Genomic DNA, 11,466 nt, shown 5'->3' with positions numbered 1-11,466 from the left:
CCTCCCCTTTGCCTCCAAACTACTTTTGGATTAGTGAACAAACACCTATCTCAGTTTCTCTCCTCTCATTCCATTCTCGACTCTCTGAAATCAGACTTCCGCCCCCAACATTCCACTGAAACTGCTCTCACAAAAGTGACAAATGATCTACTTACTGCAAAATTTAAGGGTAATTTCTTCATACTCATTCTCCTGAACCTCTCTGCTGCTTTTGACACTGTTGATCACCCTCTTCACTTACACACCCTTCACTCCGTTGGCCTTTGTGACAGTCTTTCCTGGTTCACTTCCTACTTATCAAACCGCTTCTTTAGTGTTTCTACCGCTGGCACATTCCCTCCTCCACTCCCACTATCTGTTGGGGTCCTACAAGGCTCTGTTCTTGGCCATTTACTTTTTTCATTGTACACCTCTTCTCTTGTTCTCTTGTGGCACTAATTCGCTCATTCGGCCTCCAGTACCACCTCTACGCTGATGACACCCAAATCTATATCACTTCCTCTGATCTCTCTTCTCCTGTATTATCTTGTGTAACAACTGTCTTTCTGCTAACTCCACATGGATGTCCCAACACTACCTAAAGCTCAACATGTCCAAAATAGAGCTTATTATCTTCCCTCCTGCAGAGCTGGATTAAGGCTTTGGGGGGCCCGGGGCACTTCAGACAGGGGGGCCCCTAAGATCAAAAATTAAGGCAGTGGTTCCCAAACTTTTCAAGTTTGCGGCACCCTTAGTGTCTCCATAATTATTTCAAGGCACCCCTCCAAAATAATTACCTATCAGTCCCGTTTTATAAGTAGTTTGGTCAAAATAATGTAATAAGTATTTAGGTCAGGACGGACATACTTAGTAAGTTGTTTGCAAAAACAATACACATAAATCCAAGGGAAAAGAATACTTTTATATTGTTTTTTCTATTATATTTCTGTCAAAGAATAATTTACAGCTAACTCACTCTGTGCCCCTGCATCATCTCCACACACTCTGTGTCCCTCTGCATCCACACTCTCTGTGTCTCTCTGCATCTACACTCTCTGTGCCCCCTCTGCATCCACACACTCTGTGCCCCCTCTGCATCCACACACTCTGTGCCCCCTCTGCATCCACACACTCTGTGCCCCCTCTGCGTCAGCTCCACACACTCTGTGCCCCTCTGCATCCACACTCTCTGCACCCACACACTCTGTGCCCCCTCTGCATCCACACACTCTGTGCCCCTCTGCGTCATCGCCACACACTCTGTGCCCCTCTGCATCCACACTCTCTGTGCCCCCTTTGCATCCACACTCTCTGCATCCACACTCTCTGTGCCCCCTCTGCATTCACACTCTCTGCATCCACACACTCTGTGCCCCCTCTGCATCCACACTCTCTGTGCCCCCTCTGCATCCACACTCTCTGCATCCTCACTCTCTGTGCCCCCTCTGCATCCACACTCTCTGCATCCACACACTCTGTGCCCCCTCTGCATCCACACACTCTGCATCTACACTCTCTGTGCCCCCTCTGCATTCACACTCTCTGCATCCACACACTCTGTGCCCCCTCTGCATCCACACACTCTGCATCTACACTCTCTGTGCCCCCTCTGCATTCACACTCTCTGCATCCACACACTCTGTGCCCCCTCTGCATTCACACTCTCTGTGCCCCCTCTGCATCCACACTCTCTGCATCCTCACTCTCTGTGCCCCCTCTGCATCCACACTCTCTGCATCCACACACTCTGTGCCCCCTCTGCATCCACACACTCTGCATCCACACACTCTGTGCCCCTCTGCATCCACACACTGGCCCCTCCTTCACTCTTTTGCCCCTCCATTGCTGTTTCCTATCACCATTCCCCTCCATTTCATTACTTACATACTTGACCTTCTTTCTTCTGTCTTTTCTTCTATCTTCCTTCCAATTCGGCAGTGCCCGGGACCCAGAATCCTCTCTCCTGCAGCTTGTCACTGAATGTCGGGCATGATGCCGTCACGCTCAACATTCAATTTTTTTTTTTCTTTTCCTGGCCACAGCACCCAAGTGCCAGCGCTGCAGCGCACACTTTGGGAACCTAGGAATTAAGTGCATAGTGTCATCATGCAGGAGAGAGAGTTACAAGTAGGTGGTGAATATTAAAGAGACAATCAGACCAATTCTATCATAAAAGGAATATTTATTTAACATGTATCCAAACATAATAGTGAAAAAAAGTTTTGTATATTATATATATTTCTATACATACACATATAAACAGTGCCATGAAAAAGTATTACACCACATCCTGATTTCCTCCGCTATTACACAGTTATTGCACTTTTATAACTCAGGATGATTTTTATATATATATATTAATATTAGTACAGGTACTTTACATATGTATACATACATATATATATATATATATATATATATATATATATATACATATATATATATATATATAGATATATATATATATACACATGTGTGTATATATATATATATATATATATATATATATACGGTATGTTAAAACTACTTACAGCTGCCTGCCTCTACTCCGATCCAATAATCTCCTTCTGGGAAGCTGGTTCGGTCCACAAAGATTTGAAGGTATGATGGCTGGATGTAATATATATCTATATATAGATATATATTAATATTAGTACAGGTACTTGTAAAATGTACAAGCACCTCTGTATAAATCGCATGTAAAATAACGCCATTGGGTATAAGGCTATAAGCATTGACACACCTACATCACCTACAGCCCACAGTAGGACACTTACAGCTCTCCCAGAGGGGCTCGCCTAGGTTGTCTGCATAAGACAAATCATTACTTACACAAAACTAAAATACTGTACATTAAAACAATCATCAAAAGGTTACATTAAAATGGGTATTGACACCACACATTAAAACTAGCATTGAAACCGCACATTAAAAATACCATTGATAACGTACACTAAAACTAACAATTATACCGCAAGCTAAAACTAGCAATGATACCGCACTTTAAAAATACAATTTATAATGCACATTAAAAATAGCAATGATACCACAAATTAAAAATAACATTGAAAATGCACATTAAAGCTAGCAATGATACCGCACATTTAAACTAACATAAAAATGTTAACGTAACACAAATTTTGACTATATATGTCTATATTCATATATGTGTGTGTGTAGCTATGTATATGTGCATATCTATGTGTTATATATATATATATATATATATATATATATATATATATATATATATATATATATATGTGTGTGTAATAATCATGCAGGACCCTCCATTTTATTAATCATTATTAAAGTTATTATCGAAGTCTGCCACTTATATTAAAGCTTTAATTAGATGACATAAATATGTTTATATATTATATATATATATATATATATATATATATATATAAATAAATATAAATATAAATTATACATAATGTACAAACTTTAATATAACTATACGGCTTCAGTAATTACTTTACTAATGATTAATAAAATATAATCTGCCACTCAATTTGCTCTACCAGCCTAATATTAATGTGTAATGTATATTTATTGAAACACTACTGATAAAATAAGTAATCATATTTAAGAAGACGCCACACAGTATGATTATTACTTGATAGCCTGACTAAATATGTAAAATGTAGCCAGAATATATATATATATATTGTACTCTTACTGTTATATGTGGCTGCATTTTACATATTTACTCAATAAATACCCAAGGGTTTTCTATATAAAATTAAGTTTAAGTATAATTTTTTGGTCACTCACCGTCCGACTGTATCTCTCAAATCTTCATGCAGAGGAGGAGCTGCTGCAGCTGCACATGCGCAGCAGCTCCATTTCGGACATTTTAGGTAGCAGCCACGGTGCTGCTAAGAGTGGCCGCACATCGCGCATGCGTCAGCTGTCAGTTGCTGTCAAACAGCTACTGACAGCTGTTTGATACAGAACAGGTAATGCGGGCAGCGTGGGGGGCCCCCCCGCGTGCGGAGACGGCATGGAGAGAGGGATGTCTGGTGCGATTGCTGTCAGTTGCTGTCAGACAGCAACTGACAGCAGATGAAGTGATACTGGCGGCGGGGGGCCCTCAGAGAGAGGGGGGCCCGGGGCACGTGCCCCCTGTGCCCCCCCCTTAATCCGGCTATGCCCTCCTGCCAGAGTCACCACCTGCCCTCAAATCCCCCTCACTGTCAATAACACAACAATTTCCTCACTTTCCCAAGCCCACTGCCTTGGTGTCACACTTGACTCTGCCCTCTGGTTTATTACTGACATCCAGACTCTCTCCCATTAATGTCGACTCCACCTTAAAAACATTGCCAGAATATCCCCTTTTCTAACTCAACATTCTACAAAAACTCTTATCTATTCTCTTATCATCTCCCGTATTGACTATTGCAACCTCCTGCTATCAGGCATTCCTGAAACCCATATATCCACACTTCAATCCATCCTAAATGCTGCTGCAAGACTGAACTTCCTCTCTCACCACTCCACATCTGCTGCACCACTATTCAAATCCCTACCCCTGTGTCCTCCAGAATCAAATTCAAATTACTCACCCTTGCCTACAAAGCCCTCAACAACACTACCCCTGCATACATCTCAAATCTTATATCAAAATACTCTCCTGCCCCCAGTCCTCAAATCTTTAGATGCTCTTTGAAAACTCTCTCTTATTTAGAGGTGACTTTATCCTCAAAAACACTATTCACACTGATGCATTCTCCCAACTATCCCAATTTCCACTCTGAGACACATTTATTCCTCTTGTTTCAGCTATGCCCTCTTCCACTTAGAATGGAAGCTCTCTAATGAGCATTGTCCTTCATACGTTTTGTTTTTATTTCTGCATTTTTTATTTATTTTTTGTCTACCATGTATGTTCCTGTTTTATGTATGTACTGTTTTCCCTACTCTGCGGCGCTTCAGAGCATTGTAGCGCCTTAGAAATCTATGATAATAATAATAATAATAATAAAGGCAAATATACTGAAAAATTGTCATTTTTAATTGACAAATTCAGAAATAACTGGAAAAGTTTTTGTTTACAATCTAATTTTCCTATTACAGGCTCACAAATGGGCACAAATAAATACACACCCACACGTCAGTTTAGTTATAAGCCAATTAATCAACCAATATGTTTTGGACCAAGGGAGGAAACTGAAGCACTCAGAGAAAACCCATGAGGACATGAGGAGAACACACAAACTCTATGCAGATAGCACCCTTCTTGGATTCAAACCCACAGTGCTACAGTTCTGTAATAATATAAATAAAATATAAAATGAATACATTATTATTGCAATTTTGCTTAAGTCATGGCTCTTTTTGAAATCAGCCTTTAAAACACTGCTATTATGTTAGTCACATACAAATGTCAAGAAATTTTATCTGAACGATTTACTTCTATTTATGTAACCAGTGAGCTTATCAAAGTCTCCTAATCGCCAAGGTAAAGTCATGCAAATATCACCAACTTCTTGACGGATGAATGCTTATATGACGTCAACAATGACCTAGTTTCCTAAACTGCCAAGGGTGAACTGGTTTAAAAAAGAAGCATCTTACATAACGGCCTTGATAAGCACACAGCCTCATTTTCCAGCAATAGGAGAAAAGCCTAGTAAAATTTAATTCATATAAATTAAGGAACTGAAATATTTGTGCACTAAAGTCTTATCAAATGTGCAGCTGCATAGAAGAGAGATTTGTTGCTATGATTCACTATAGCCTATTTAATAGGTTGAGCTACCAGTTTTATCCACAAATTAAGGGAGGATTATAATGTGCAATGTTATTTCCTTAACAAATATTTAGGAACAGACAAGAGATAGAAATTTCTAATGTAAGCACTAAGCAGGCACATTGCTAGAGCCTAGAATCAGGGGAAAGCACTGTGACCATGTTCACTTACATTTTTCGAATGATTATTATTTTATTGATTTATAGTGCAGCTTATTGATAACCTAAACTATTGTGTTTAAAAAAGGCTCCCATGCATGCTCACACTGTTAAAAGATAAGATAACTAGTTGTCTGATCCAGTAGTGTGGTTCCAAAACACAAAAGGTTTATTTTGCAAACAAAAGTAAGTTCAAAAGTACTACCAATACAGTGTGCAAATGTGGCTAGTACTAGCAAGATAGCTTCAATAAAAATGCTCCCGCAAAGTCCAAATTGTGGGGATTTATAAAGTGCAATACAGTCAATTACAATACGGATACAGGGTATTGGTCAATAGGTCGAGACCTCTTAATAACTCAACGTTCAATAGGTCAGTCTCTCATTCTATAACATGTTACAGTTGGTCTTCCTTGTCTTCAGATGTATATACCTTCAGGCTCCCGCCACTGGGTCATATTCAAACATACGGTACTTTTATTGTGAAGCTTACACTTATTACCATGGTGATATCTAAACTAACTCATAACTAAACATTTAACTAAGTATTTCCTATGCATACCATTGCAGTAACTAGATTCACTATATGGACAAAAGTATTTGGCCACACCTGTTAATTATTGAATTGAGGTGTTTCAATAGTCAATAGCCAGGGGTGTATAAAATCAAGCACCTAGCCATGCATTCTCCATTTGAAAACATTTGTGATACAAAATGGATTGTTCTAAAGAGCTCAGTGACTTCAAGCGTGGTACTGTGATAGGATGCCATCTTTGCAGTAAGACGGTTTGTGAAATTTCATCCCTGCTGAATATTCCACGGTCAACTGTAAGCGATATTATAAGAAAGTGGAAGCGTTTAGTAACAACAGCAACTCAGCCATGAAATGGAAGACCACGTGAAATCACAGAGCGGAGTCAACGACTGCTAAGACGCATCGTGTGTAAAAGTCACCAACCCTCTGCTGATTTCATAGCTGAAGAGTTCCAAACTTTCACTGGCATTAACATAAGCACAAAAACTGCGGGAGCTTAATGGTATGAGTTTCCATGGCCGAGCAACTGCATGCAAGCCTCACAATACCAAGACCAATGCCAAGCGTCGGATGGACTGGTGTAAAGCACACCGACACTGGACTGTGGAGCAGTGGAAACATGTTCTGTGGAGTGACGAATCACGCTTCTCTGTTTGGCAGACAGATGGGCAAGTCTGGGTTTGGTGGATTCCAGAAGAAAGTTACCTGCCTGACTGCATTATGCAAACCGTGAAGTTTGGTGGAGAAGGGATAATGGTATAATGGTATGGAGCTGTTTTTCAGGGCTTGGGCTAGGCCTCTTCTCTCCAGTGAAGGGCATCTTAGTGCCTCAGCATACCTATTACGACTCTGCCTATACTTCGCATATGGCAGCAGTACATCAAATCCACCAGAGGTTCTGCTGTTCTGCCCCTGAACTTCACACCATGGCTGTAGGAGTTAATCTCCTTACCTGATTAGAACTGCATCTGTCTCACAGCTTCAAATACCTGTCTCAATCTGTGCTATGTGCAGTTCATCGTTTATCTCTGGCTGCTGCTTATTTCTCCCTGTTCTAGTTTTGTTCTTCTGCTGTTTGATCTCCCATTGTGACCTCTGCCTGATTTCTGGATTATGCTTGTTTGCTTGTGACCCTGAACTCTGCCTGGATACTGGATTCTGCTTGAACTCCTGTTGCCCTGACCTCTGCCTAGATACTGGACTCAGCTACTCTTCCCTGGACTGCCTCGTGCCTCCTGGCAATTGGGTAACGCAATATACTTTTTCCTGCATCCAAACTGTATTTGTCATTCCTTGGAACCTGTTATTTATGTTCATAATTGTGTATTGGAGTATACCTGTTTATCCTGCTACTTGAAATCTGCATATTCCACAAACTGAATTCATATATTTTGCCTGAATAAAAACATTTGGTTTTTATACTTCTGTTGCCATTTCCTGAATTCGCTAGTAATCTTAACAATACCAAGTCATTTTTGACAATGCTATGCTTCCAACTTTGCGGTAACAATTTGCGGAAGGCCCTTTTCTATTCCAACATGACTGTGCCCCAGTGCACAAAGCAAGGACTGAAAAAACATGGTTTGATGAGTGCTGTTTTGAAGAACTTGATTGACCCACACAGAGTCTTGACCTCAACCCCATCGAACACCTTTGAGATGAACTGGAACGGAGATTGCGAGCCAGGCCTTCTTGTCCAACATCAGTGCCTGACCTCATAAATGCGCTACAGAATGAGTGGGCACAAATTCCCACAGAAACACTCCAACGTCTTGTGGAAAGTCTTCCAAGAAGAGTGGAAGCTGTTAGCGCTGCAAAAGGGGGACCAACTCTATATTAAAGTATATGTATTTGAATACAATGTCATTACAGTCCATGTTGGTGTAAGGGTCAAGCGTACAAATACGTTTGTCCATATAGTGTATATATACAGTTGCTAAATGTAATTGCAAAATTTATCTAGATATACTGTAATTTGCTATCGCAGGCGATAACATTGTATGCAGAAAGTTTTATTTCCTTAATGACTTTATATCCCTAAATCATTTGACTTTGAAAACACGAACAGAGCAAGGGTCCCTGCAGCATATGGATCACCATCACCTGACACCCTTTACTCATGGGTAATAAAGCTGCCACACCACTTGCAACCACTATATTTACTGCCCTGCTTGCACACAAGACATTTTAATAGTACAAAGCTTGAATGTTTGCTGTAAAATTAAAGTAAAAAGAATTAAAGGATTAAAACTATTTAATTGGCTGTTAGCACAAATCTTCCTATCCCCAGACTAATAAAGTATCATAGACCCATCTCCTGGTAACTCTGTTATTAGCACTATAGGTCTTCATTTAGAGTTATTATTAGCAATGGAGCTCAGCAAGAAGTAATAAGCACCATCTATATGGTTTTGAATTCTTCACTTTGTGTAGGGAGGGGGACACATAGTTCTATTTTTATTTTTAATATTTATTGAAACCTATTTTTTAAACAAAAACGTCATTCATTATCTAATTGATAATGATGATGATTGATCTCTCGAGCATGCTGCTGCCCCGCAATATGAATACATTTACATGTTTATTTTGAATTGTGTATCGTAAGATATGTGCAACTCAATATAAGCACGTAAAAGCACCTTTTTACACGACCTATTTTATGTCTGCGCTTTTGTCCAATTCTAAAGAAGCCTCATAGTGTTCTCCTCATATCTCACTCTAAAGCCAGAGATCCAGTGTATGGTCAAATAAATGGCGACATTGAATGAATGACCACAGCAATTGTAAAATCATGTACCACCTTTCATTTGATACAGGTGTGTCTGATTTCCAGGCTCTCATAGCAGTATTATATTGATAACGGAAAGGAAATTAGTAGGAATCCACTGCTGGTCAAACTGTCGGCAAAAAAACACTTTTGAGTGTCTCAAAATAAAAAACCCTGAACAACCAGAACCAAACCTTTATTATACACTTAAAGAGGATCCGTTACCTTCTCTGTGTACCTTTTTGTAAATAAAACATCTCTGTCATGTTTATTTATCTTTACTCGCCTGATCAATAATTTAGGGAATTATTAAAGCTTTGCAAGTTCCACATTAATTTCAGTGTATTCTACGGGAAGGAGAGTTTATTAGCAATTTAGAGGGCTATCGGCAAAATATAAAGATGAACTTTAAATAGCTTAAATGAGAAAAGTCACCACATCAATATACTTACTGACCTGGAAATGTGACAGCACATTAGCAGATTGCCTCAGAACACATAATTGTTTCATTTACTATTCATGTATGAGGAGCACAATTCAAGCAACGGTTGGCCACAGGCTTTGAGAAAAGAAATAAGAACATAGAATTTCATTGTGCTGGCATTAAAGTATCTTGAGTGATTTGTATCACAGCATGGAAAATACTGCATGCTTATATGTATTAAATTGCCAAGAAAGCTTGTGTCTTACCCCTGGGCTAAACACATGCATTATTCTGGATTTTACTGAAGTATCTCATGTGGCTTGCAGAGAAAATTGTATTTCAGTTGTTATGCATTTGCAACCCCGTAGATTATTTCTTTCAAATGAGGTAATGAAAAGTTTGTCTACAAGTAAATGCACTGGAAGTTTCCGGTTCAAAAGCTACTTCTCTATATAATTTTCAAGTACATTGTAAGCCATTAATAATTCAGAATTTATACATAATGTCTAGAATATTAGCTTTAAGTAAGGTTCACAAATATACTGTAGATGTACATTTAACAAATGTATCAGAACTAAAGATGTTTAACATGAGGATGTGGTTATAGGGAAAGACTAACTGTCTTTATATTAAATAAAATACTATGGAGATCATTATGTAACACGTTCTGGTTTTGCACCAGTGTGCCTAGATGCGCATTTGAAGGTGCACACCTTCTCTTCACTCTAAGGACATGGCTCTGCAGCATAGAAGTGCACCTATATATGTGGGGAGGTGCAAAAATCTCCAGAGGCACAGTGTTCAATAGTGTAAGTGTCACATCAAAGTCTGCCGAACAGCAGCTAAACAAGTCTCATTAAAAGTACAGAACGAAGCCCAAAGAAGTGAAAGAACCCAGCTCTGAGTCTTTTTGCATATTGGAAATGCACCTTTGTACTATAAGTAAAACCCATAAAAATGCAACCTCTACAGCCATTTGCCTGATTTCGACAACATCACTTTGAAAATGGAAATCTTAGTTGTGCACTGCTCTAAAAACAAAGTGCACCATTGCTCCTACATTTTACCTTGCTAGATATGCTGCCACTTTGAACAATTTTTCCTCTCTGCCTATGAGAATATCTGCTGATCTGCAAACACCACTATCTTGCTCTATAAACCTAAGTGCCTCTGCGCTAATCTAGGCCCACTTGCGCAGATTGAGATATATGGCGGGTCCAAGCTTCTTTTGTACTGCATAGCAGACATTTTGCTCTCCACTCTGATATATGAGAGCAGAAAACAATGGCTTGTACTTAGCAAAATATTTAGCAAATGCACAGACAATATCTTACACTCTGTAAAGATATGGAAACTATCAGATTATGTATTTGTGCCCATTATTAGTGGTCCTATAGACAAAAAGGTGAGAAAGGGTTTTTTAGTACAAGGCAAACATCTTCTAACAGACATGCTTCTCTTTTTGGGTGCTTCTACTTTTTGGACAGTTTTTCTGTCCATTATATACTGTATCTGGTGGCTCAGCCTAACTGACCTTTTCCTAGTCTATTCCTCTAGGTTCCTGCACACCTGTATGTCACCTTCTAAGACAGGGCTTGTTTTCAGTTCATGGGAAATACTGGAGTTATACATATGACTGTACTGCCATTAATAGCTCATTCGCAGTGAGAACGACCTAGTACTGCATTGCCTATATAGCTTTTTCTTGACAATACCAGGATCTCTAATACATGAAGAGGATGCCAAGTATGTCACATGGATCTAGGTGAGATAATAAAGAGGGTAAAAAAAGGAAGTTTAGGTGAGTGTTTATTTCAAATTAATGTTTTTTTTTAAACAGTGC

Source organism: Mixophyes fleayi, chromosome 4 (genome assembly GCF_038048845.1).
Source record: "Mixophyes fleayi isolate aMixFle1 chromosome 4, aMixFle1.hap1, whole genome shotgun sequence".
Lineage (NCBI taxonomy): Eukaryota > Metazoa > Chordata > Amphibia > Anura > Limnodynastidae > Mixophyes > Mixophyes fleayi.
This window is presented reverse-complemented; position numbering follows the sequence as displayed.